Raw genomic sequence first — 6,000 nt, 5'->3', positions numbered from 1 at the left:
CTATGTTTTTTGTATTTATAGCACATCCCTTCTATCTCACCTGTACTTAGAATCTGACAGTCTCCACTATTTTTTTTTCCCCCCCACAGAAAGGGTCTCCCTATGTTGCCCAGATTGGAGTTTAGTGGCTATTCATAGGCACTATTCTCCTGCACTACAGCCTTGAACTCCTGGGCTCAAGCAAACCTGCTGTATTAGGTCCGTTCTCTCACTGCTATAAAGAAATACCTGAGACCTGGCTGGGCGCGGTGGCTTATGCCTGTAATCCCAACACTTTGCGAGGCCGAGGCAGGCGGATCACGAGGTCAGGTGATCGAGACCATCCTGGCCAACACAGTGAAACCCCGTCTCCACTAAAAATACAAAAAAAAATTATTTGTATTATTATGCGTGAACCCGGGAGGCGGAGCTTGCAGTGAGTCGAGATTGCGCCACTGCACTCCAGCCTGGGTGACAGAGCGAGACTCCATCTCAAAAAAAAAAAAAGAAAAAAAGAAATACCTGAGACTGGATAATGTATACAGAAAAGAGGTTTAATTAGCTCACAGTTCTGCAGGCTGTACAGGAATCATGGGTGGAGGCCTTAGGAAATTTATAATCATGGCAGAAGGTAAAGGGGAAGCAGGAGGAAGAGAAAGAAGGCGGAGGTGCTACACACTTTTAAGCAGTCAGATCTCATGAGAACTCACTATCACGAGAACAGCAAGAGGGAAATCTGACCCCATGATCCAATCACCTCCTACCAGGTCCCTCCTCCTCCAACATTGGGGATTACAATTCGACATGAAATTTGGGCGGGGAAACAAATCCAAACCATATTACCTCCTGTCTCAGCTTCCTGAGTAACTGAGACTACAGGCACGCACCAGTGTGCCCAACTTGTGATGTATTTTTTAAAGAAATTCTAGATTTTGCTGATTGCATCCTTGTGGTGTCATGTAACGTGTTCTCTGTTCACCATATTTTCTGTACACTGGAAGGTCGATCTATAGTCTAGATGCTTAATTAGATCCAGGTTTTTTGGTAAGAATACTTCATAGGGCCGGGTGTGGTGGCTCAAGCCTGTAATCCCAGCACTTTGGGAGGCCGAGGCGGGTGGATCACGAGGTCAGGAGATCGAGACTATCCTGGCTAATATGGTGAAACCCCGTCTCTATTAAAAATACAAAAAATTAGCCGGGCACGGTGGTGGGCACCTGTAGTCCCAGCTACTTGGGAGGCTGAGGCGGGAGAATGGCGTGAACCCGGGAGGCGGAGCTTGCAGTGAGCCGGGATCACGCCACTGCACTCCAGCCTGGGAGACACAGTGAGACTCCGTCTCAAAAAAAAAAAAAAAAAAAGAATACTTCATAGATCGTAAACTTCCTATTGCATTAAATCTGGAAGCCTATGATGTCTGGCTTTCCTTCTTTTTGTGATAATAAATTTGATGGGCTGGTCTAGGGATGATCAAACTGATCCATTAAAATAACACTTTTTTAACTTTTTTAACACCTCTCAGGCCGTGTACTAGGAAATTATGTGTATACATGATCACATTTGATCCTCATATTAACCCTATGAGGTAGGTCCTGTTACTATCTCCATTTTGCAGATAACAATACTTAAGCACAGAGAGGCTAAATTACCTGCCCAAGAGCACCCAACCAGTGAGTTGCAGAATTGGAATTGGAACCCAAGTGGTCTGGCTACAGAGCTTTTTATGTTTACTGATCCATACGTAATACATGATCCGTGTGTATGACTGAGCTTCAATAAAACCTCATAAAAACTCGGGAGGCTGAGGCAGGAGAATGGCAGGAACCCAGGAGGTGGAGCTTGCAGTGAGCTGAGATGGCACCACTGCACTCCAGCCTGGGCGACAGAGCAAGGCTCTGTCTCAAAAAAAAAAAGAAAGAAAGAAAGAAAGAAAGAAAAAAACAAAACAAAAACCTCATTAAAACAGGCAGCAAGCCAGATTTGGCCTAGGGGCATAGTGTGTCAACCCCTGCTTTATGGCATCAATTCCACTTTTTATACATTCCATCAATGTTTTCAGTTCATCCTTAGCTCTTGAAAGTTTTGCTCTTTCCTGTAATATTATAGCATATGACCTTTTTAGGTTTTATTTTAAGTTGACACAATAATTATCTATATTTATGGGGTATGGTAGGATTGTTTGATACATGCATACAATGAGTAATAAACAAATTAGGGTAATTAATATATTTATCACCTCAAACATTTATCATTTCTTTTATTTATTTATTTTATTTTTTTGGCCAGGCTGGAGTGCAGTGACACGATCTCGGCTCACTGTAACCTCTGCCTCCCAGATTCAAGTGATTCTCCTGCCACAGTCTCCTGAGTAGTTAGGACTACAGGTGCACACCACCATGCCCAGCTGATTTTTGTATTTTTAGTAGAGACAGGGTTTCACCATGTTGGCCAGGATGGTCTTGATCTCCTGACCTCATGGTCCACCTGCCTTGGCCTCCCGAAGTGCTGGGATTACAGGCATGAGCCACCGCACCAGGCCTGTTTTGTTTTGTTTTTTGAGACAAGGTCTTGCTCTTGTCTCAAAGAGCAAGTGCTCCAGCTCTTGTCATCCAGGCTGGAGTACAGTGATGTGATCTTGGCTCACTGCAACCTCCGCCTCACCGGCTTAAGAGACCCTCCCATGCCCAATCAATCCTTCCACCTCAGCCTCCTGAGTAGCTGAGACTACAGGCAAGCACCATCATGCCAGGTTAATTTTTGTATTTTTTGTAGAGATGGGGTTTCACCATGTCACCCAGGCAGGTCTCAAACTCCTGGACTCAAGCAATTCACCTGCCTTGGCCTGTCACAGTGCTGGGATTACAGGCATCAGCCTGGCCTTAGCTTTGTTCTTTTTGATCAAGATTGTATTGGCTATTTGTGAACTTTTGTGGTTCCATATAAATTTTAGCATTTTTAATTCAATTTCTATTAAGAATGTCATCAGTATTTTGGCGCAGATTGCATTGAATCCATAGATCCCTTTGGGTAAGCATGTGCCTTTTAGCTGGAATTTCTTCCTTTGTTTTCTTTTAAATATAAAGATTAGCTTCAGTACTCTTATATTAGTTTGATAGTGTTAGAGTAATTAATGTTGAAAATTAAATAGTATCTATCATCTAATTTTAACTACGACAGAGGTACCTGAGACACCAATAAGAAAAACCAGTTCCTGGGCCCCCACCCTTACCTAGTTAAAAAGAACTTCAAGGCCAGGTGCAGTGACTAACACCTGTAATTCCAGCACTTTGGGAGGCCGAGGCGGGCAAATCACTTAAGGTCAGGAGTTGAAGACCAGCCAGGCCAACATAGTGAAACCCTGTCTCTACCAAAAATACAAAAATTATCCAGGCGTGATTACGGGTACCTGTAGTCCCAGCTACTTGGGAGGCTAAGGCAGGAGAATTGCTTGAACCTGGGAGGCAGAGGTTGCAGTGAGCCAAGATCATGCCACTGCACTCCAGCCTGGGCAACGGAGTGAGACTCTGTCTCAAAAAGAAAAAAAAGAAGGAAGGAAGGAAGGAAGGAACAAACTTCAGGTGTGGGGCCCAGCATTTGCATTTTTAGTAAGATTACAAGAGTGCTGTTATGTTCTCTGGGAAGCAGACAATGAAATAAGTGAGGGTTAGGAGTGCTCCCCAAAGGCTTATTGGGCAGTGTGTCAGTTTCGGTACTCCAAGAAGCAGACACCAAGATGGGCTAGACGTGCAATAGATTTATTAGGGAAAATTCCATGAAGAATAAACGGGGAGGTACAGGGGTATTGTGGGAGAACCCACAGATGAAGATAAAGGCCTGGTTTCTGTGAAGGAAGAGCAATAAGGAAGGTCTGGATAAAAGGAGTCTCAGATCACAGCTCAGGTCTGAACGTAGCTTTGCCAGGCTGACGGAGAGTGCCTGAGCAAAGGTTGCCCATTGGAGGGTACAGGCAGGCTTGGACCAGCACTCGTATCCCCGCTGTGCTCAGCCACTGTCTGGGAACATCCTGGAGGAAGCGTGAGACGCATGGTGGCTCCAGTGGGTGGAAATTGGAATCTGTGAGTCAGCTGTGCTCCCAGAGCAGCTTCTCTTTAGAAAGGTCATTTCCATCACTACCACAGTCTGCCTTCCACCAGATAAATCTATCTCTCCGTACTTATTTAGGGGAGCAGTTTCTCTATAATTCCCAAGAGCCTCTCAATGGGGCACTTAGAAAAAGAAGGTCAGTGGTACAAATAGGATCTGTTTCTGCAGTTAGTCTGAGGGCTTCAATGGGCATTCATCCTCTTCTTCCTCCACCATATTTAAAATTTTCCTATCCCTCTCAGCTACCACCTCAATAAGTCTTTCTTTGTGGCTCACCTTGTAACATGACTCAAACCTTGGCACTTGAGGGGCTTGAACTCATAATAATAATACATTTCTAAGGCTGGAATTGCTGTCTGTGTCCATCAACAGTTACAACGGGACAAGGGAGTACCAAGGGGCCCCCGAGTGCACCCTGGATTGTACAAATGTTCCTTCCCGTGTGCAAAGACAGCTCTACCTCCTCCTGCCCATCGGCAGCAATCACTACTGTCAAGAAAGTCACAGCTCTTTGTACCTGCTGCTGCCTGGACGCAGGAGTCTAAGTGCCCCCGCAGCAGCTTTAGCTTGGGATTTAAAGGGCATGTACTGAGTCTCCTGAGATGAGGACATCTTCTAGGGTTGTTTATTTAATTTTTTCTTTTTTTTGTCTGGCACATGTGAGACACCTTTTTTGGAGACAGACCAGGATCTCCACCCTGGCAGAACCTGAAGTTTGGGAATGGATGTCTCCCCGTGGAAGTGATAGGAATTGGGGCTACTTCTGCTCCATCTCCACCTCCAGCTTCCCTCTCCTCCTTCCTGGCCTTCTCCTAGTTGCAGATATTTTGTAGAACCCTCATTAGCTGCCTATTTATTTTGGAATACTATGTCCTATCTCCACTCTGTAAGGGCCAGGCCTCATGGGCTGCCTCTCCACCTTTGCCAGTCATTAGAGTAATTATGACCTCCAGCTTCTATCAGACCTCATCTGCCTCTATTACCTTAGATCCTGCCTGCCCCTGGAGACCACCCGCCTCTAGTACCTCAGCTCTGTGACCACCTCTCTTATTGTGAGCTCACACCTGCATAGTCATCACTTCTCCTGGGTTAACTCTGGTGAAATTGTCACCATTCAGGCCACCACTTGGCACCAAGGTCCGTCCTGTACCTCACATTCCTCTTAGAATGAGCCTCTTTTTGCGATCAGGACCATGAGTGACCCAATTCCAGAACCCCAGCTGGCCTTCTCTTTTCTTGGACCACTCTCAGTATTTACTTGTATCAGTCCCTGGTCTCTGAAAAGCAGACATACAAGCAATTTATTGGGGGAAATGAATGTAAAGAATAAACCAGGAAGGAGCAAGAGTAGGTGGGGAGAGTCTTAGATTGTGGTGCAGGCCCGACACTTGTGCATGGAAAAGGGGAGGAAGAATTGGGTAGGGGGAGTCTCAGACCACCATGGAGCTCTAGAAAAGTCTCAGCTGGGAGATGTGCACCTCAGAATGAAGGTTCTCTATGAAAGAGGCCCTGCTCTGGGCAGGAATGGCCCAAACTCATCCTCCACCACACTCAGGCCCTGGCTGAGAACAGCCTGAGGGCAGCAGATTTCAACCCACACTTCTCTCCACTTCCATAGCGCTTATTTTTTGAAAAAATTTCTAAACATGACACTTTGTTTGTATTTTTCTTACAGAATTTTTTGGAGGAAGTCCTGTCATATTGCTGAGTTTTATAAATTGGGCAATGGGATACTCTTAAAACAGAGACATTCTTGGTTTCCTACTTATTATTACAGATGATTTAACCCCTTTTACTCTTCCCCCACTTTTATACACACACATTTTCTCTCCCTCATACTCCTAATATAACGTGTGTGTGTGTGTGTGTGTGTGTGTGTCCGCGTGTGTTGTTGGAGAACTTGGGGTTATATTTTTG

The sequence above is a fragment of the Papio anubis genome, chromosome 11 (genome assembly GCF_008728515.1).
Source record: "Papio anubis isolate 15944 chromosome 11, Panubis1.0, whole genome shotgun sequence".
Classification (NCBI taxonomy): Eukaryota; Metazoa; Chordata; class Mammalia; order Primates; family Cercopithecidae; genus Papio; species Papio anubis.
Note: the sequence above shows the minus strand (reverse complement) of the source record.